Source organism: Protopterus annectens, chromosome 8.part0 (assembly GCF_019279795.1).
Source record: "Protopterus annectens isolate FY-2018-M chromosome 8.part0, PAN1.0, whole genome shotgun sequence".
NCBI classification, from domain to species: Eukaryota; Metazoa; Chordata; order Ceratodontiformes; family Protopteridae; genus Protopterus; species Protopterus annectens.
In genome coordinates, this window is record NC_056741.1 from 1,772,175,408 (window position 1) to 1,772,199,846 (window position 24,439).

At 44.8% G+C, this 24,439-nt stretch overlaps 1 protein-coding gene across 1 annotated transcript in view; it reads left to right on the top strand.

Moving 5' to 3' along the window:
• The window catches only part of LOC122809630 (cytochrome P450 2D26-like), an 844,591-nt gene that overhangs the window by 163,564 nt on the left and 656,588 nt on the right, over window positions 1-24,439 (top strand). The gene's annotated exons all lie outside the window — the stretch shown is intronic.

Here is a 24,439-nt window from a genome sequence, read left to right on the forward strand (position 1 = left end):
AGATAGGACCACCTCTATTGTCACAAACTATCTGGTCTATTGCAATAAACTTAAACTGATGGGTAGGGAAGTCGACAACATGTTTATTCCTTATAGCAATAACATAATTAAGGTTTAAATGTATTTAACTACATTTTATGTTTTTCACTTTTATTGACTTCAATTTATATTTATTGTGCTTAATTGACGATTAATTAGTGTCTTAAATACTGCATTGTGGTGGAGTGTAATTCATTCTGAAGAAGTTTGCTCATTCAGCAAATGAAAAGCGCTTTAATAAATCTTGGTCCTGGAGCTGTTTCACCTGATGATTCTTTCGTAGTCATTGATTTGTGTGTTCTCCAATATCTGGAAGGATTGTTGGATACTTTCAGCTGGTTCCCTGTTTTTGTTTTAATAGTGACTTGTGGTTTTTGTTTTTTTCCAAGTATGGCGTCTGACTCTGTTAGTGAATCAGTCAGTGAGTTTCCCAACGTTACACCGGAGCTACTTAGACCGAGTTCGCCAGGTAGCAACACTCAATCTTTAAAGTCTCCTGAAACTCATAATATTAATATAAAATCATTGGATGTGCTGCTGAGGAAAATTGATTCTATGTTGCTTAGAATTGACTTGTTGGAAAAGGCACAATGTGCTAAATCTGTTTCACACCTTATGATGAATCCAGCACTTAATTGTATGACTCCATCTGGTTTTTCGAATTTAGTGTCTGGTAACACATTCAATACCAATGAAGTTGGTGATGGCTCAGGCGCGCATGTTTCATTGAGAAACGCTACGACATTGCCTGAGACCAAAAATTCAGTTAACCAAGTTTCAGCTAGTTCGGGATGTCTGGTTACAACTAACGGAACTGTAGCAGCAGGTTTGGTTGACGACAACGCAGAAGGGCAGAGGAGAATTCCGGCTATTGGATTTAATGTTAACCTGCAACAGAACGCTTTGGATTTATAGTCGAATCAACATGTTCCTGGACATTTTAGGCACGACAATTCGTCTATTACGCCATTTTCGGATGTTAGGGTAAAGAATACAACATTTAATATTGGCCGACCTCCTGATGGTAACATTACATTAAATATTGGTCGACCTCCTGAGGGTAATACTACAACAAGTACAAGTTGTCAACATGAGGGCAATAGTTTCAATTTGCCAGTTTCAGGGAATAATAGGCTGCAGCCTTCGGTGAGTAACAATTTTGTTAACTATCCTGACTTTGCTAACTGGGTCTGTGTTAACCCATCGTTTAACTCTGAAACATCAGCTGCATCTCTTCAACGTAGTACCTCTGAACCGGATATATCTAGTAACCTAAAAGCACTGGACAATATTATGCTTAAAATTAAAAAGTTACAGCTGGAAATTGCATATTTTCATGAATGTTTGGTTCGTAAAATAGTGCCAAAAGGTTTGAGACATTTCCAGTATCCAACTGGATTGGTTGCCAATTCTGTATTCCATCAGGAGCTGGTTTCTATGTATGATAGGCATGGTTTTGAGCTGCTTAATGTAATGATTAAACATTACACATTACAAGTTGATGAACTTAACGCTGAAGCAACTGTGTTAGACAATGTAATTAAAGCTGACTTTGTTTTTGACAGGTATAGATTTGACTATGCCAGACTGTTCAGTAGTATAGACAACTACCTTGTAAAATTAAAATCTGTGAAGGTAAAAAAACTGGATAGGGACTCCAAGGCATATAGGGAAGGGGTCGCTTACCCTAACCCTCCTTTAGGGCAGATATGGAGGGCTAACACTGGACCTCACATTACCACTTCTAACAATAACGCTTCCCTTGATATTGTTGAAAGCGTTTTTTCTAACAATAACTCTGCAGTCAACACTCAGAATGATTTCCCTTTGGTTAATGACCACTTGCCACCAGTTGAACTGCATAGAAGTGAGAAGATCCAGAATAGAAACAATTTCAACACAAGCAATAATGCCAACACACAGGAGAATTTTTTAGGAGCAAGACCCAAATCCCAGCGTCAATGGTTGAATCAACCAAACCAGAGGAGAATAAATCGGTAACATCTTCGACTTCCTACGTCCAATACTTTACCATGCACTCAGAAGATGTTGTTGATATACAAACACCTCTTTCTCCTTCAATGATGAATGATTTGAATGTTGATAATGTGCAGCAGGGCCCAGTTAGTACGAATACTTCTGGCGACTTTAAAATATATAACTATTCTAAAACTCTCATTACAACTGATATGGTGGACTTAATGGCTAAGGGTCATACGTATGTACCCCAACACAATTTGGATTTTGTCAAGGCTATTATTGATGTAAAAGCTTTCACTAGAAAGCTCAACTTTAAACTTATGATGGGAGGGGGAGCTTACACTGACACTTCTAACCAACTTCATGTTCCTAGTACTTTTAACCCTCCACTTCACCCACTTCTGTCGATGTTTGAGCAGATATGTGAGGTGGACATTAGGTGTTTTAAAAATAAGTACAAACTACGTGGCCTTCATAATAATAACACTTCTGAAATTGATTGTATCCACGCTCTCCGTTCAAATAATTTACGTATTTGTAAGCCGGACAAAGGTGGGGGGGTAGTGATTTTTGAGAAGGATGACTATTTTGACCGTATGATTTTGTTACTTGACACTCCTGCTTATGCACTGAGTTCTATAAATGAAATCAACGGTGCATACCGGATTATCAAGGACCATATTGAAGAGATGTTTCTTGAAGCTAGGATTAATCAGGATTTATATAATTATATGTCAACTTCCTATCCCAGGACCCCATACTTTTTCGGCATACCAAAAATCCATAAGAACTTGATTGACCCCCCCCCCATGCGTTCCTTGATTGATAGTCGGGGTTCACCAACTTATGCTTGTGCCAAAGTGGTGACCATATACTACATAAATATATTTTATTAGAGGTGCAAATTTGCAAAGATTCATGGACATTCCTATCCGAAATTAATGAGTTACACTATGAGGACCACTTTAATTTCCTTACGGTGGATGTTAAAGATTTATACACCTGTATCCCCCAGGACATAGCGATTGATTGGGTAAGTGATAGGTTAAGAGCTAGAGATGCTAGCGCCTATGACATCTCACTAGTAGTTGAGCTTTTGGATTTAATACTATCCAAAAATTTCTTTATGTTTGGAGACAACTACTATTTACAAACTGTTGGAGTTGGTATGGGTTCACCCTATGGTGCCAGTGTGGCAAACCTGGTCATGGCACAGTGGGAGCACCAATTTGTCTTTAATCATTTATTATACACTAAGCATTCAGTATATTATACACGTTATTTAGATGATATATTCATTCTTTTTAATGGAAATGAGGCACAGGCTTCCAAATTTGTTAACCATCTAAATTCTACGACAGACTTTTTGGTGTTCACTTCAACCTTTAGTGATAAGCAGATACCTTACCTTGACATTTTGTTAGAAAAGGACCCTAATGCTACAGGTTTTACATCTAAGATCCACAGGAAGTCTACTTACTCCAACACCTTGTTGCACTTTACAAGTTGTCATCCATTTACACAGAAACGTGCAGTCGTTAAAGGACAACTTGTAAGGGCCGCCAGAATTATCAGTAGGGATGACATGTACATTGAAGAATGCACAACTCTAAAAAAGATGTTTCTGAGTCGAGGTTATCCCACTAAATTAATTGAAGATCTAATCAATGAGGTTTCATTAAAAAGGAGATCCAATGTTTATGTACCACTATTACAAGTTAAGAAAAGGGTGGAATTAACAACAATATCACTTTCTGTGAGCAGTGTAGCTTCCGATATTGTGGATAGGGTTTCTAAGTTGGATCTACCTAGATTTATTACCTCCTTTGCAGTGGATAGTACTAATTTGTGGTACATTATTAAAAAGAATTGGCATTTGTTTAGACCAGACCCAGGGGTGTCTTCTAAATTAGGTTTGACTCCGAAGGTGACACATAGGAAAGCTAGGAACCTTAAATCTTGGTTTGAGATGAAACCACCTCTTACCAGATCCCCGGGAATGTTCAAATGCCATTCTTGTAATTTCTGCAAATATATAATTGAATCCAGTAGATTCACAATTAACAAGAAAGAATTTAAATTAAAACATAGAAATAATTGTAATTCCAAGATGCTTGTCTATCTAGCACAGTGTCAAAATCGTTTGGCTTACTATGTAGGAAAAACTGAACGTAAGTTCAGAGAGCGTATTTATGAACATCAGTACGCTATAAGGAAACACAAAAAAAATAATGCTCTTGCCAAACATATTGTCGACTTCCCTACCCATCAGTTTATGTTTATTGCAATAGACCAGATAGTTTGTGACAATAGAGGTGGCCCTATCTCATTAAAACTACTTGCACTTGAACTACATTGGCAGATTAGATTGGAGGCTTATCATTATCCAGGTCTCAATGAAGCATGTTCCATTTCGTGTATATTAAGTATTTTAAGCCTCAAAAGGTAGATGTATTTGTTAAGTATTATGATACGCATTTTTTAGTATCACTAGTGTATAGAATATTATTAGTTTTTTTCAAGATTATTAATTTTGGTAAGGAGCAACAAGCAGGGTTGTTTTGGGATTCACATTAGCCCTTTTTAGAGTTTCTTATTTGTATTTTTAATGTATTTTTAACAGATTTATTCCTTAATAGATTTGTAATTATTATAAAGTTTGTGTATATTTTATGTACATTTAAAAATGGTTAGGAATGCTTTTATGTTTTCAAATCTCGCAATAACATAATTAAGGTTTAAATGTATTTAACTACATTTTATGTTTTTCACTTTTATTGACTTCAATTTATATTTATTGTGCTTAATTGATGATTAATTAGTGTCTTAAATACTGCATTGTGGTGGAGTGTAATTCATTCTGAAGAAGTTTGCTCATTCAGCAAACGAAAAGCGCTTTAATAAATCTTGGTCCTGGAGCTGTTTCACCTGGTGGTTCTTTCGTAGTCATTGATTTGTGTATTCTCCAATATCTGGAAGGATTGATGGATACTTTCAGCTGGTTCCCTGTTTTTGTTTTAATAGTGACTTGTGGTTTTCGTTTTTTTTCCAATAATAGTCATGTGTACCAGATACAAAATGCCTGTAACATGCAAGTAGTAATGAAGGTAAGAAATACACTACTGTGTTAATATCACAGGACATATGGCACGTGTCAAGTGTCCACGCAGGACACAAATGTCCATAATGGGGCCTCCCCTGCAAAGAGGAACAAGTGCCAACCCCACCCCCCACCGAAGTATCGGTAGTAAAAATACAACCCAATGACACACCAACACCACCGTTCAACCCATGACAGCAACAAAAGCTGGACAAAGACCAACACGATGCGTGCACAAATAGGGACACATGTAAGCGGTGCTCACACAACCTTCAACAGGCCACCGAATAATAGTATGTACATATGCATGAAATGCTGCGAAGGATGTGTGGTAGTCCCCAGTATCACAGAGGTACGTACACATATACACTGTAACCAACCGTCACATATGTTCACTGTAACACAGCATCCCTGCAGGTAATACATAGTTCAGTCATGTGCTACATAAATATACACGTATGAATGATGACAGGGGATAGACAATTGTGAATGGGAACAACGCACTACATGGAATATGTATGATAACCGGCACCACTCACATCATTGTATGCCAACAGCATACGCTATTGTCGGTTGTCCAAACACTCGTGTCTGTAAACATGGATTGAATATCATAGCAATAACCCATGCCTGGGTGTGGGTAATGCTGGATATACCCACGGTTGGCATGGTGCGGTCCTGAGGGCGAAGCCCGAGGGACCAAACAAAGGCAACCGTGGGTAAATACAGCATTACCTACACCCAGAAGTGGGTTATTGCTATTATACCATGACATCATGTAAGAAAATAAACTATTAATTCCCTTACATAATGGCATAGTAGAATGCCTGTCTGCTGCCCATCCGCAGAAGTCTGGCATCCGCGGCGGCGCTGATGTACTGCGTGAGATGTTCGTTGCTAATGTTGAAACTGTCTCGCTATGTTAAACCCAGTTAACATAGCAAAACACTACAAAAAAGCAACGGAGAGCTTGCTGTCCCCGTTGCTTTGTTTTACAACCTGTCTCGCTATGTTAAATGTGTGTAGCCTAGCGAGACTGCCTCAAAGTAAGCAACGGACATCTCCGTGGCTTATTTAAAGCTGTCACACTATGTTAAACCCATGTAACATAGCGAGACAGGTTTTAAATACCGAGGTATACTAATGGAAATAGGTCCGGGCGACTGGACCGTTTTCCATTACTATAACTCGATTTACAACGGGCACGCTGGCCAATCAGCGTGTACGGTTTGGAATAATGGGGGGGTTATGGTATAATAAACATGGACAAACCATGCCCATGTGCCTCGTCTGACATTCGTACATGGTCAGGGCAGTTCTGTACACTAGGCGGACAAGACCAAACCCAGAGCACCACAGGAACACCCTGACAATCAAAGACCTGTATGCGTTGGGGCTATAAGCCTCTGTGATCTGAATATCCCTGCGGTTACACCATATGCATCCTGGGTCAAGAGCATTAGGGAATAGGGAATGTGTAACATGTAGTACCACACTTTCCCAGCAGGAGAATGGATGCCTGTGACGTAAGTGAGTGCGGGGGGGGGATATGTTAATGTAGCTATGTACCATGGGTATGCATATAAATGAGACAGAACACCAAACGTGTAGTGGTCACAGCAACTGGCCAACGTGAATGCAGTCCCGTTTGAATTATGACTATAGAACATATAAATGTGAACATGTAATTAATGCGTCTGTGCCGCAAAGACAGTTACATATGTAAAGGTGGAAGTGTGTTCCGCATACGTCCGTTAACCGGATCAGAGATATGTCCCTGGAACTGTCACAACTAATACAGGCCACGTAAGCACACAGACTCGGTAAACATATGTAACCCGGAATATGGATATGCATGTGCGCCTGCACATAACCCACAATAAGGGAATGCAAGTGCGCCTGTGCGTGTGTGATCCACTCACAGCAGAGTAACCTAATGCTGTTACCCCCACGTTAGTTATACATGTCTCAGAACTGTCAGCCTCTGAAAGTATGGTACCGGACAATGCCATGCAAAGTACTGGTACAAATAGTGAGAAACACATGATATGTGCTAAGACAAACATAGAAAGTGGATAGAATAACGAGTGTGTTAGTAGCAGGGATTGACGAAGGTTATGCATCTGTAACCTGACCTACTTGTCAGAAGGTGCCACCGTAAGTCTCACATGAAATGCCAGCAAATTGCCAGATAGACACAGGTCAATGTAAAACACACATAAGATAAAGGGTAAACCATCCGTACACTCTGCCAGTATCTGTACAGTGGAAAGGTATGGTATGGTTATAGATGTGTGTACACAGGTAATTTATTTATTTATGTTATTTTATTTTACATTTGCTGACCGGGATAGTCCAACTGGATATATGTCCATTGTCAGCGGAGTCCCGGGGAGAAAAGCTCCGACAGTGTTAACAATGACAGATAGTTACAAAGACATATAGACAATTTACATAGTATACAATGAAAAAGATCTTTACAGTAGAAACTACAGTTGGTTACAGTTCATTATATTCACGATAATTCACAATCAGTTGAGTAAGACAAAAATGGCCTAGTTGAGTAAGACAAAAATGGCCTAATCTTGAGTTAATATGTGTTAGTCTAGATTGATCTTATAGGTTGAATTGCTCATAGGACTGTTATGATTTGGAGAGGGTAGGGTTCTTTTAGGACAGTCATATTAGACAGACATTAACAAAGCAAGGTATGAAACGAGGGGTTTACATGTATATATGTACACACAACAGACCTATGTCCCATATAGATGACACATGGATATAAATATGCCAAGTAATAGATAATATGGGTAGTCAAACAGACATCCACGAATGGGGAACATACAGCAGCAGTCAAAATCACTGGCCAGAAAGTGACAGTCCAGCAAGTTCTACACTTTAAACATGCACACTGTTGTCCATTGTAGGACTCCAAAAATGTATCCATTCGCAGCACCCGCTACGATTGACACAAAAGAAGTGACAGCTGCAAATACGAATCAGCTATACATGCACTAAAAGCAGGTTCAAGGGTGATGACACATGTGTCCATGAAATGCAGGACATATGAACAGATATCCCTAGAGTGGGGAGTGCATATAAGTGTGTCCACATCCCAGTACCGCACACATTAAGCATGGGTAATGTGTACCATAGAGGGTTGCAGGCATGGGAACCTGGGTATGCAGAAATGGGCCTAGGTGTTGTTTGGCAGAGAATCCGTAGGCCCGCCCCGTGGGAGGGATGTGGGTATAGCACATGCCTTTATCCCCACTAATGGTGCAAAGCATCCACTGGATAATGCGGAAAGCAGGTTGGAAATATGTACAGCCCTAAATCAGTGTCATGTAGGTGATTCCCATGGATGGACATGCGTACGACCAAGATGGTACCCATAACTGGAAAACTGTCAGAATAACACAGCTGCAGTAAGGCATAGTACAGGAAATACAGATAGGGACAATATTATAAATACCCCAGACAAAGTCAGACCGTTGTGCGAATACTGGCGTAGCCATGCATACGAATGTTATGAGTGTCACTAATCATACAATGGAAATAGCGGTCACCATCACCTACCGCACAGTCCGTAATGCCTAGGCAGCAATCAGCTAGGAAGGCACATCACTATGTGAAAAGTAACAAGGGCAAAGGCCGAACGTCAGGGCGTGTACACATAATGACAACAGGTCAAGGGTATGAAGGAGCTAACCTGTCTAAAATACATGTACTGAACCGGTGATACTAGGCGGACAGGTGAGAAGAAAGACAGCAGGACAAATGTGCAAACATGTATAAGTCATACCCCGGAAGATGTGAATGACAACGTATGCCCCGTGAAGGTCAATGTGGAAGGTAACAAGACACAAAGGTAAGTGTCCCCCAGGGTGTCATGACGTGTCAACATAACAATTACCAGGCCCCCATAGTCGTACGTGAGCCCCGCCACTGACGGAAAGTGCAAATACGATGCACACATATGGTACATGAAAGAACAATTAGTGTGGATAAGCAGATGTAGATCTGTGTGAGGAGTACAACTGTCTGCGTGGGTGTGTCATGCAAATACAAAGTAATGTCATGCGGTCTGTCATGCCGCCATACACTGTGTGTGTATTGTAGTCAGAAAGTAGGTATGTTGTATCAGACACATACTCTGCAACTGCACAGATGTACACAGACTGTGTAGAAGTATGCCTCATATGTTTGCTGTGTTCCACGTAACAGTAACAGTCCGGCACCCTCATGATAACTGACGACAGGAAACAACAAACATGCGATGAAGACACCAAATCAGACAGAAATGCCATACGCATGCATAACATATCACTGTGCCCACTATCAATGTTTCTAAGAGCAACATGTCATGACTGGCCCTGAGTGTCCCACTATCACATAAGGCCTTGTCCATATATACGCTCCTTGAGGTGGAGTGTTATGAACAGACACAGATACATGTGTGTGGAAACATTATTATCCACTGCAAGATGATGAAATGTGCCGCAGTAGTAGGGGCAGTACTGTCCGCAGGTATGTGCTGAAATGCACATTAAACAGCAGTCTACATGGATTACCTATATTGGAAACACTTGCACAGATGATTATAGTGGGACATACACACGACCATGCACATAGCTCAGATAGACATACACACACCATAAACAGGCAATGATACACTAAGTCTATGGTGGGTACGAGTACAGTGACAGTACAGCAAGGATAGCTGTCTGCCAAGATATACAGCAGATGTCTGTAGGGCGTGTAACACCTCCGGGAACATGGACGTTACATGGACATTTGGATCTGCATCGTACCACATTGCTATGTGTAAGCTGTGCACATATGCGATACATGGGACTGACAGCTGTCCATGCAAGAGCAGCGCCATGGGCATAAAATATGTATATGTATATACATCGAGAGGGATACAGACAGACACATGTGGCAAGGCCAGTAGTGGAACCTACACATCAGTACCCTATCACACCACAGCAGGACGCACGTAGAGAACACGCTACAGAGGTCGCTAACCACAGCAGACATACAGGCAGTCCACTAGCTGCGTCTCAACATCCACAAACACAGAGATGTCAGCAGGATATATGTGTGTTGCGAAGCGTCTAAAACCATAACCTACGAACCCATGCGGCTGGGAGCATAAACACACACACACACATCTGGCAGGCATGGGAATTGACCTTACACCTACCTACCCTATTGCACAACAGTATGACACAATGACAGAACGCGCTACTCGGAGTACTGAACAGAGCACTGTCAGAGGCATACGTCTAGGTGGGTGACATCATCCGCAAAGGAATAGATGCTGATAGCAAATGTATGTGTTGTGAAGCATCTAAAAGCATTACTGTCCCCAGAGGCGGCTGGAAACACACACACACACACAGTGGGAAGGGATGGGAGTTGAACCTACACCTAACTACATGAACACACTACAGCAGGATGCATTTACAGAATGCTCTACCAAGATTACTAAGCACAGCACTGTCAGAGGCATACGTCTAGGTGGGTGACATCATCCGCAAAGGAATAGACACTGATAGCAAATGTATGTGTTGTGAATCGTCTAAAAGCATTACTGTCCCCAGAGGCGGCTGGAAACACACACACAGTGGGAAGGGCTGGGAGTTGAACCTACACCTAACTACATGAACACACTACAGCAGGATGCATTTACAGAACGCGCTACCGAGATTACTAAGCACAGCACTGTCAGAGGCATACTTCTAGGTGGGTGACATCATCCGCAAAGGAATAGACACTGATAGCAAATGTATGTGTTATGAAGTGTCTAAAAGCATTACTGTCCCCAGAGGCGGCTGGAAACACATACACCCACAGTGGGAACGGCTGGGAGTTGAACCTACACCTAACTACATGAACATACTACAGCATGATGCATTTATAGAACGCGCTACCGAGATTACTAAGCACAGCACTGTCAGAGGCATACTTCTAGGTGGGTGACATCATCCGCAAAGGAATAGATGCTGATAGCAAATGTATGCGTTGTGAAGCGTCTAAAAGCATTACTGCCCCCAGAGGTGGCTGGAAACACACACACAGTGGGAAGGGCTGGAAGTTGAACCTACACCTAACTACATGAACACACTACAGCATGATGCATTTACAGAACGCGCTACCGAGATTACTAAGCACAGCACTGTCAGAGGCATACTTCTAGGTGGGTGACATCATCCGCAAAGGAATAGATGCTGATAGCAAATGTATGTGTTGTGAAGCGTCTAAAAGCATTACTGCTCCCAGAGGTGGCTGGAAACACACACACACACACACACACACACACACACACACACACACACACACAGTGGGAAGGGCTGGAAGTTGAACCTACACCTAACTACATGAACACACTACAGCAGGATGCATTTACAGAACGCGCTACCGAGATTACTAAGCACAGCACTGTCAGAGGCATACTTCTAGGTGGGTGACATCATCCGCAAAGGAATAGATGCTGATAGCAAATGTATGTGTTGTGAAGCGTCTAAAAGCATTACTGCCCCCAGAGGTGGCTGGAAACACACACACACACACACAGTGGGAAGGGCTGGAAGTTGAACCTACACCTAACTACATGAACACACTACAGCAGGATGCATTTACAGAACGCGCTACCGAGATTACTAAGCACAGCACTGTCAGAGGCATACTTCTAGGTGGGTGACATCATCCGCAAAGGAATAGATGCTGATAGCAAATGTATGTGTTGTGAAGTGTCTAAAAGCATTACTGCCCCCAGAGGTGGCTGGAAACACACACACACACACACACACACACACACACACACACACACACAGTGGGAAGGGCTGGAAGTTGAACCTACACCTAACTACATGAACACACTACAGCAGGATGCATTTACAGAACGCGCTACCGAGATTACTGAGCACAGCACTGTCAAGAGGCATACTCCTAGGTGGGTGATATCATCTGCAAAGGCAAGAATGTTGATAGGGAATGAATACAGAGTGAGCAGTCACACAGCATGTTACTATCCCAAGGCGGACGTACAGTAACACGGCGGTGCTGCACTCGGGAATACTACCTATCTATGGAGCAGTACAGCCCGAAATGGATACGGGATGCACCACAGGCAGTACACCCTTTGAGAGAGCAACCAGTGTGTATGATGTAGGCATCCATTGTGGCATAGCAACTACATATAATTCACATGGATGGCCACCATGGCTATGCAGGATGTCATTGGGCATGGCTACATGCCTAGTATCAGATGTCAGTGCCGAATGTACTGTGTGTCCATGCATGGCGTACTGGGCATGCTCACACACTTAGCATTTGCAAAGTGCAAACATGCATACACATGGAGTGGAATCAAGAAAGGGCAGAGTGTGGAACGTACTGTGTGTCCACCTACACAACAGCAAACCGGGCATGCTCACACACTTAGCGGTGCAAAGGGGAAACATACATGCACACGGGGTATACGCACAGAAGGGCGCAGTGTGCACTGTACTGTGTGTCCATCTATGCAACTGCTTACTGAGCATGCTCACAAACTTAGCATTTGCAAAGTGCAAACATGCATACACATGGAGTGTAATCATGAAAGGGCAGAGTGTGGAACGTACTGTGTGTCCACCTACACAACAGCAAACCGGGCATGCTCACACACTTAGCGGTTGCAAAGGGGAAACATACATGCACACGGGGTATACGCACAGAAGGGCGCAGTGTGCACTGTACTGTGTGTCCATCTACGCAACTGCTTACTGGGCATGCTCACACACTTAGCATGTGCAAAGTGCAAACATGCATACACATGGAGTGTAATCATGAAAGATCAGAGTGTGGAACGTACTGTGTGTCCACCTACACAACAGCAAACCGGGCATGCTCACACACTTAGTGGTTGCAAAGGGGAAACAAACATGCACACGGAGTATAAGCACAGAAGGGCGCAGTGTGCACTGTACTGTGTGTCCATCTACGCAACTGCTTACAGGGCATGCTCACACACTTAGCATGTGCAAAGTGCAAACATGCATACACATGGCGTGTAATCATGAAAGGGCAGAGTGTGGAACGTACTGTGTGTCCACCTACACAACAGCAAACCGGGCATGCTCACACACTTAGCGGTTGCAAAGGGGAAACATACATGCACACGGGGTATACGCACAGAAGGGCGCAGTGTGCACTGTATTATGTGTCCATCTACACAACTGCTTACTGGGCATGCTCACACACTTAGAAACAAAAAATAACCAAACTAGTGAAAAAGTTTAAAGTGGCAAAAGCGACTAGACTGAAACTGGAATCCTGGAACACGATATCTGCACCACCAGTAGAATAAAATAATGTTTTTTATTGAAGATAAGCGCTTTCGGTAGAGAGCAATCTCCCCACCTTCAGCAGATCACAATTTTATTTAAAATCACCTGTTCTTATATATCCGTACAATTCAATTAATGCATCAATTTACATAATTGTTAATGCAATAATGAATTACGTAACGATCCACTAAATTGTCTGAAAACATTCCTATACAGTGAACAATTTTAAAAAACATTGTCACTTATTATAATCTTTTTATATTTAAAATCTCATGCCTTCATATAACCACACGTGAACATACATAAAAACTTAAAAACATATAACGATGTTAACCATATTAAAGCAGCACGCAAAAGCAATGGTGAGGATGATAGGATTAAAACGTCTTTTGACAAGATGGGGGTTATTACCATGACTCACGGGTGTTTTCACCAGTTTCAAAACCAAGGAGGGCAATCACGCTAATAACCAAGAGCCCATAAGTTTTTAAATTTATTATTATATTTGTATCGTCTTACATTGTTCTCAATTGAAAAGATCGGAAAACCTCCCCGCCATTCTGTAAGCCTGATGGACCTGGTAAAACACTTTTTTAAAAAGGCTTTTTTAGAAAGGCTTTTTTAGAAAGCCTTCCAAGGAGCTCTTATTGGGGAATACTTATTGGGGAATACAAGGGGAACTTTTTTGTCTTTCCAAAAACCTATTTGGACCTAAATAAAGCGTTGTTTTTTTTTTTTTTTTTTGTTAATAAACACATTTTAAAATCCTTTTTAAAAAAGTGTTTTACCAGGTCCATCAGGGCTCCATATGGGCTCTTGGTTATTAGCGTGATTGCCCTCCTTGGTTTTGAAACTGGTGAAAACACCCGTGAGTCATGGTAATAACCCCCATCTTGTCAAAAGACGTTTTAATCCTATCATCCTCACCATTGCTTTTGCGTGCTGCTTTAATATGGTTAACATCGTTATGTGTTTTTAAGTTTTTATGTATGTTCACGTGTGGTTATATGAAGGCACGAGATTTTAAATATAAAAAGATTATAACAAGAGACAATGTTTTTAAAATTGTTCACTGTATAGGAATGTTTTCAGACAACATAGTGGATCGTTACGTAATTCATTATTGCATTAACAACTATGTAAATTGATGCATTAATTGAATGGTACGGATATATAAGAACAGGTGATTTTAAATAAAATTGTGATCTGATGAAGGTGGGGAGATTGCTCTCTACCGAAAGCGCTTATCTTCAATAAAAAACATTATTTTATTCTACTGGTGGTGCAGATATCGTGTTCCAGGATTCCAGTTTCAGTATGCTCACACACTTAGCATTTGCTACGCGCCGTCCAGCATGCAGACGGCGCGTACACACTTCAGGTCACAGTAAGGTAAACCTGTCCACACGCACAGGGTGGTCACACATGCAGCTACACGTACACACACAGATGACATCACAGGCATCACGGGTGCAGGTCAAACATGTACACACTGCAGTGAACACTGTAGCTGCCATGCCAGCACCATGTCATCGGTGCAGCAGTAAGCCTCATGGTCCAACAACAGCATGTGACATATGTCCACAGGTCTGTATAGCAGTGTACACCAGTTGTGCAGAGTACACATGTACTAACAATGATCCAACATGTGTGATGTAGTCCACCCATATCTGTATACATGGACAGGTTGGCTCCACACATACCATGGCTCTGACACAGCTGTGACACATGACTGCTGCTGTACCAGAGTGAACCAACATCCGGATATGTCATACATGTGACTGTCTGGATGTGTGCATGGACTGCACACATGACACATACAAAGCCTGTGATGTACCACATGCATAACACTGGTGTACGCGGTGCTACACACACGAATGGAAGGTGGACCCATGTCTGTGGAATGCTCCCACTACAGGGTGTAGCGGTGTTGACTGGGACACATACCCTTGTATTGTTTGCCTGTGACAGCTGTGATACCATACCACAGTCCATGTTCCATGTATGTCAACACACATGTCAAAATGTAGCAATGCATACACACATGGCAACAGGAGACACATGTGACATGTGTACTGTACACGGAGCAGCCATGCATGAGCAGTGGCCGATGTCCATAACATAGTTGCAACACCCTACCACATGCGTACCCATCATAGGGGCCGTTATATGGTGGCATAGAAACAGCATGTATGGAGGTATGCATGTACATCATGTGTTTAAACACCTGTCTACATGCATGTGTGCAGGTGGTGGCTCACAGGTGTGTCACACACCATCCTACCCTGCCATGTGCATACAGTATGCTATGTCACTGTTACATGACAGTGCTGACATAATGCACACCCAGTGGTCAGGTGTCATCGCCTGCATGTCACATGGCAACTGTAACACCTACCACCTACCAAGTGCATATATTGGCACATCTGCCGGATACAGTGTTGGTACACATAATGCAGTACATACTGCTGCATGCCTGCACACGTATCATATGGCGGGTGTAGTATTCCCAGCACTGACATGTGTGCATGAATGTGTGCCCATGTATGCCACATATCGGGGGGAATATGTCCCACGTGCTACACATCCCTGTACACTATAGTAGAGATCTGTACATACCTCAGTGTGGGGTGCATGGATTTGGATGGTGCAGTACATGCAACACGTTGTCTCTCCGTGTATACATGTGTGGTCACCACAATGTGTGTGTCAACATGTTTGTATGTCTGCTGCTTGGTGTGAGGGTGTATGCAAATATACTGTTGTGAACGGACACTAACCACACAGGGTGACCATCCCGTACTGGTGCTGCATTGCACAACCCTGTCGATGCCATAGGTGTGAGCCATACTGGCCACCTGTGCAAGTCCGCCCCCTGTGACATGGCGTGTGGGTGCATAGTATTGTGAGGGTGCTGACCACACAGGCAGGTGTCCCCATCTGCACACTATGGGGTGTGCGTCATAGTGGTGTACACCCCACGATTGCGACCATATTCCTGTACTGTTACAGGGTCCGACTGCTGCACAGTGTGCTCCATAGCTGACAGGTGACACATGCAGTCAGTGGCCAGCACGCTGTGTATGACACCTGCACCATGTCACCATACCTGTAGTGTGTCCTGCTATGTATGTGACGTCTCTGTCCACTGTAGCCTGTGGCACCGACCACATGCGTCAGGTGCAGTATATGTGCAGACTTGTGTGTCATGTAGGTGTCCAGGCAGGTTGCGGGTACATGTAGTATGCTGCTATTGCCAGATGTGCCTGTGGGTAGTCCACAGCTACATGTGGAGGACCAATAACAGTGCTCCCTGTAGGCACATGCGAGTACACCATAGGAGGCGTTCAGGTTATCAGAACCAACATGGTGCTACACATGTAACCGTCACACATACCATGAACACATCACAATGCATGCTGCACCTGCACAACATGGTATGTCTGCTGCATGTTGTCAGTACACAACCCACGTCACATACGCATCTGTCAGTTTTCATACACAACCACTGCAACATACACATCCCACGCTATGCATACACAGGTATCACATACACCTCTCACTATCCTGTCCACCCTGTGCATCAGAATATATTTTCATAACCCTGCACCGATGGTGTGGTTGACAGGGACGCGGCAGAGGCTTCATCATATGCACAGGGTGATATGTTAGCCAGAGGCATAGGCTGCACTAATGGATAACATCATGTGTGTGTGTAAGGGCCGGTGAGTTTACTGGGCATGTCTGTGCAGAATGCATGTGGATGTGGTGGAGCCCTACAGTTGTGTCTGCTGTGTGTGGGTATGTGTGTACACAGTTCAGCCATATGTGATGCCTACATGGGGTATAATTGACAGCCCCAGACTGTACAGTGCAGGTTGTACAGCTCACTGTGTCCATCCGCGGCCACGTGACCTGTGCCTGCCTGGGGTTGCATGGGCACTACCAGGTGGAGGTATTGAGTGGCTACTGTCCGATGACACATGTCCGCTGGAACCGTGTCCACGATGGGACCGGCCAGGGCCACGTCCATGTGGCCTGCTGTGTCCTGGTGTGGACAGTGCAGCACCAGCTGCACTACTACTGCTACCGGCACTATGGGAGTGGGCATGAGAGGTGGCACGCACACGTCGACCTCCACTAGGTGGTGTTGCTGGCCTACGCCCATGTGTCCTATGCCTCACCCCTACCAGGTGTTCCAGCACAGACAGCTCATGCTCGCGAATTGCCATGCCTCGGTCGAGGATTCCAACCATTTCACCTAATCGCCTATCCAGTACATTAGCAATCTGCTGTTGAGCATTCGCCAATGACTGGATGTTGTCATTTAGGGTACAGATTACAGCCCTCTGCAGCTTCTGCCCTTCTTGGTTCTGCCATTCTGCACGTGCCTGTGCCGCCATTACAGTCTGGAACATGCGTCTGGTGATACCAGCTGCTGCGCCCTGTACTGCAGGTGCATGTCTGCCAGAGGTCCTCCTATGAGCAGCACCAGCCACATGCCTGTGTGGCACATCACCAGTCATTACACTGGCAACATGATGTGTAGTCACACCTTCTGTAGCCACCACGCATTCCTGTTCAATGCCAACAGACGCTGACTGTCCTTCCTCTATGGGCAACGGTGATGTGGTATGTGTTGGCATCAGAACCGTGTGCGGGGATGAGGGGGACATAGGTGGGATGGTAACCAATGGCACAGATTCTGCCCCTGACAACCCTGCCTGTACCTCATGCATATGGTCATCACCGCTAGTATCCGTGGGGACACTAACATCAGATGGACCACAGGAGGGTAACGCACCTACACCACCTGTGAATGCAAAGACATACTGTAAGGTACATTACACACTGACACACACACACACACACACAGACACACACACACACACACACACACACACACACACACACACACACACACACACACACAGACACACACAGACACACACACACACACACACACACACACACAGACACAGACAGACACACCCACAGACACACACAGACAGACACACACCCACAGACACACACAGACAGACACACACCCACAGACACACACACAGACAGACACACACACAGACACACCATGCATGTGATATTACAGATGGCATGCAGCATTCCTGCACTACAGCACAGGGAATGTAGCTCAGACATTAATAGTGTTAGTATGCATACCACCCTGGGGTGCACACTACATCAAGCAGGTGTCATATCAGTAGGCATGCAGTACACACAATCATGGTAGTTTGCATGCATCACCGTGATACACCATGTGGCCACAAACAGGTTAACAGTACACATGGCTGACGTTACCTTGACATGTAATCCGCTGACATGTGCAGTGACATGTATACATATGTGACACAATGGTAACCCGCCACATGCATCGCATCATAATGGGCTTCACAGTGCAGTGTTGTGTGTACAGCCTACAGATAGAATGCATGTTCAGCACATATGTATGTGCAGGTGTGGTTAGTGTGGGCCGTGTACATAGCTATATAGTGTGGAGTACTGGCACTGTGCCACTGCATGGCAACATGATGCATGTATGTTGCTGTGCAATGCATAACATGGACGCATTGCAATGCCATGACTGCAACACAGTCATGCTGTTCCACAGCACGTATATGGTAGACATCGGTGACGGCTCCGGTGGCTGCAGACAGGCATTCCGGTTGTCCGGTGTAACACATCAAATGTACAGGTGGTCCACTATGGCTATGATTGCACTATGTGTGGACAATGTGCAACGGGGTATATCCACATCAGGCGTACTGTGTGGCAACATGCCTGTGGCTATCACCCATGGCCATGTGTGAACGGGACTTGGACAATTGTGTGTGATGGGCATCTTGTACACATGTCTGTGGTGTCCCATGTGACATACACCCATACATGTCAGAGGTGTCACACTCCACAGGGCTATGCAGACAACAGTGTGGATGTTTGTCATGTCAGGTGTAGGTCATGTGATGGTGTGACAATATTGCAGACAGAACACCACCAGCTTGGGACATGTCGGGTGGCATGTCACAATGTGTGCACACAATGTAGGGGCATATGTCACATTGGTGACACCTGTGTGCTGCCCAGATCACTGCTCACTGTGTGGTACTGTGTGTGTACCACGAATGTTGTTCCAATGCATACTACATATGCATCCATTGTAGAACACCTTCACCGTGGTATGCATAGCTGACCGCACATATCACATTGACAGGTACTGTGGTTTCATGCCGGTGTATAATAACGGTTGTATCTACTGCACACGGGTGGCATGTGTGTGTCTGGTGGTGCAACCTGTATAACGTGACTGGAACTAAACCCAGGTGTGCATGTTATACCTGGCCACATGGCAAATAACTCTACACTGTAACATTCCTGATACTGACAACAGTCTCACCTGCGACGGACCCATGTCTGTGCGACACGCCAGAGGTACCTGTATAGGGACGACACAACAGTATAAACATTATCCATGACTGTATGACAGCCACAGTTCGCACTGTGCATGTGACATCATGTACCTGTGTGATAGCATATGGTATGCACATGTCTGCATACACAACGTAGCATACTCTAGTTTGCGGCTTGTGTGCCCATATACCTGGCATGTGTTGTTACTTTACATGATGTACAGTGACACCTGCAACTACAGTGGATATCATACTCATATGCAGGGCTGACTTACCAGGCAGCTCCAGGCTCATTGGTTGGGAAACACCCACCTCCACGATGGCGGCTAGTGTTTCTGCATGCTGTTCCATGGGTGTCCCCAGACTGGCCAGTAGCTCCTCTGTGTGTGTGAATGGGGGCTGGGTTGGTGGCCCACCACCTGTTCCACCTTGTTCTCTGGTGATTGCAGCGGCATGCTGTTTCGCATGCCGTATGAGGTCCATGCATTGTCGGCATACCTTCTGGTAGGTGCAGTTGTTGCCACCCACATCATTCACCCTCCTGCATATATCCTGCCACAGGTCATCCCGCTGCTGTGCTTGCTGTGGCGCATGGCTGAACAGCACATCATAGTTGTCATGGAGCAATGGTATGATTACTTCATCCTCCTGGCGGCTGAAGGCTGGGAGTCATGAACGTGGCATTATCTGTAAGACATAATGATGGTGACAGGTCACATTCATGCTGATGTACTGGCATACCGCTGAACATACATTGCTATAACATGTACAACATCTGCACAGTAATCTCTGGGACGCATCATGACACTGACACAGCTGACGTGTTGTTGCCACACCTGTCACACCATTATGCAGTGGATATCATATCATATCTCTGTGTCAACTCATCACACTGTACATACTCCATGTAGATGGTAACTTGCTGTGGACATGTGTACCTGCCTGCACCTGTGTTCCTACCAATCTGCACTTGGCCCGATGTGTCCACAGTACTACTGTTCACCTGGATGCTGTGTATATGTCACATAGCATCACAGACACAGCCGTTATGGACGTCAGCAGTGGCACTGCACACATACACATGGACACCTGTACATGCATGTGTTTTGCCATATACATCTACTCAGCACTGTACGGGTGTTGGACATCCTGCCACGGCTCACCTGTATTGCACATGTGATACACATGGGACAATGTGTAATCATATGACATTTGCAGGGATGGTCACACATAGCATGTGCGCGCACGCACGTTTTACACGCTGTCACACAGCAATTGTGACACCACAAGGTGCATCAGTGCCACATTACTGATCCAGTGCAGTTGATAGTGCATGTGCCATGTGGCCATCGCACCATGTATGACTGTGATGGCACGTGCAGCCGTGATGGACAGGGTTGCATGGTATGGCAGGGTATATCACATATATGGCACAGGGATGTGTCCAGCCTGTGGAATACCAGTATTGGGACGGTGGCTGTCCATTCCATATGTCGTTTATATGGGTATATGGACATGTTGCATGTCCATTATCATGGTGTGGACAATGTCCTTCTGCAAGGTAGGCAGCATGCTGCATGGTGGGGGTGTGTATGGTGCATGCTGGTATCGCAAACCCATGCATAAACATTACCCCTGACAGGTGCTATGTGCTGTAATATTGTTCAACACAGTGCTGTATATGCCCGCACGGTGATATCCCGTGCACATGGATGGTACCCCGACCTGACATGGGTACCTCATATGTCTACATCCAGTGCCTGCTGTCACCACCATGTCGGTGGGTGCACCGCACAGCACCATCCTTTCCACAGTGACCATGGTGTTGAGCACAGCTGAGGTATTCATTTATGGGGACGGGGATGTTCACATAGCGGTGGCAATGCTGGTATCATCCATCAGACCATAACCTTATGACACACACCTCACACACACAGCCCATTCAGTATGTTGTTCGCAACACTGACACAGCTATACTGCTAGGCCATGTCCATTCCCAGCCGTACATACACAGATGCATAACATGTATCTCTGTGGCATGGGCTACAATGACGGTGGGGTTCAACACATACTGTGTTCGACTGTAGCTGGCGCTGATGTTCTGGGAACATGTCAACACATTAACCCTGTTCTACTGTAGCCAGCGGTGATCTGCTGTGCACATGTCAATGCTGCACATTGTGTTGATGTCTGTCTGTCAACAGGCCACTGGTGGAACACGCAAGGGTATTTGTAATCAAATATACATGCCACCCTGTACAACTGTACTGCTAGCATCTCAGGTGCTAATGTGTCATGGACATGCACACCTTACCCGGAAAGGTGATAGTGCATTGCCACCCGTACTCATCACCTCTTGTGGGTTGCTATTATCCAACACCCTATTTCTATTGTATTGTCAAGCTATGCACCTGTGCAGGACATGTGAACATGTAATGCGCTACTGCGTACCTTTGCACCCATTGCACAACATGTCACACAGGTACACTGGCAGTCATACACTTCACAGCTTGCTGACGGTACGACAGGTGTTGTACACACTTAACACATATCCTGTGGGACATGGTCGTATGTACAGGCATGTCCAACCGTCACGTACCAGTGCTACCCCTATATGATGGATATGTCGTACATGTGGCAATACAGCAACTGTCACATGTACTCGTGCAATGCCCCCCTACCACTGTACAGTGGTACTGCCTGTGGGAGATGGGCTTCTGCATCCATGCTGTGCCCATAGCTGTCAGTTGTACATCATTATGTGCAACGTACCTCATTTGGTGTTTTAACGGGTGCATGTTCATCACGGCACCACATTGGAAGGTTCAGTCACACAGTCATTGTTGTACAAGGTTTACATGCCAGCCATGGCTTACTAGATGGGAATCATTGTAATTTATTGGGATATCATATTTATACATTGGAGCAGCGTATTCCAGCCATCATATACCCTTCCTAGATGACACTGTTAGGCAGCCAGTAGTAGGTGTTCTACGATCTGCACATTAGTCACACAGTACGAGGGCTACTGTTACCCATTCTGGGGACAGGGTGCTGACAGCTGTGGATGGGGGTGATGCTGTCAACAACCATGACTGCACCTGACGGTCATGTCTGGATGGGTAAAATTCACAACACACACCGACCATCACGTAGTAACACATCATCTACAACAATGGACATTCCTGCAAGAACAATGTATGCAATATGTCTGTATGACCACTGTAGGCACCACTGGTGGCCCCCAGCATGGCAGCCAACATCAGTGTATATCCCGCAGACCCATGGGTACACCATTCACAACACACCAGTCACGGATGACGCTGTTGTGAATCACACTGCAGTTCCACGCATCATGTTACACAAGGCATCATGCACTGAGATGTTGCGGACGAGTGAACACCTCTGAAACTCAACATACGCACACATGACACATCACCTGGTACAATATATCTCTCATACATCTTGTTATTGTGACTGCCCTGTGATGGCAATACACAGACTACGTGTACTGGGACATGCAATGGCTCACCGGTGTTATAGCCCTCTGGGTGTGTGTCTAGCCATGGTGTACAGTCGGCAGTGGTCTGGACACGGGGACACTGTACATTGACCTACTGTGTCACTGCAACAGTTGCCTATGCTCCTACTGTTATTGTACAGGCATGTGGTATCTGACCGCTATGACAGTCCAGGTCAAACACAATGCTGTGGCACTCATGACCTGCAGCCATCAGCCTGGGGTGTAGAGCACACATGTACATCATCACATGCTATACTGCCTCTCTGGCAGTTTCACATAACTGTCACCGGCAGGGCTGTAACTGGCAGGCACGGCATGGGGTCATGTGGAACAATGCTTGCATCTTCCACTGTGATGCACACAAGCAGGGCACACACACTATTGCACCACTCACATATCTCTGCGGTGATTGGGACCTGCCTCCATGCTCTGCGCAACACACCTGCGATTACGGTTGTACATGGACCGTACCTTCCAGGCACATACCTGGACTAGAACACCCACAGATGAGGGGTTCACACATCACACAGTGTTTTGCACACATCCTGGATAGTTGCTTAACACAATGCATCATAGGTGCTCCATGTGCAGATAACCATGACCGCTATACACATTGTAACACGCGACAGAGTCGACAGTGTACACCACAGGTTACATACCGTCTGTGTTGTTATAGTGTACATTGGGCCTCAGACAGCTACCACTGCTGTGTGCTGACAGTAACCCACACTTCCCTGGGATAGACACCCATGTACCTACACATGCTTGAGTCATGCACTCCACTCAGCTGGGTGAAACAATACACAGCACATACCATACCTACACTACCCTTAGCATGAACACTACCTCCATGTGACTGGTGTGACACACCTGGGTTATCCCCTCTTTGGTGGATTCAACACATATGCTACACGGCCTTGCTAGCCACACCCTGGAAACACACCCATCACAGCATGCACGGAACGTGTACTACAACAACTACTACGGACGTCTGCTGACAGCAGTTGTTAACATCATGACACCCAAGCAGATGGAC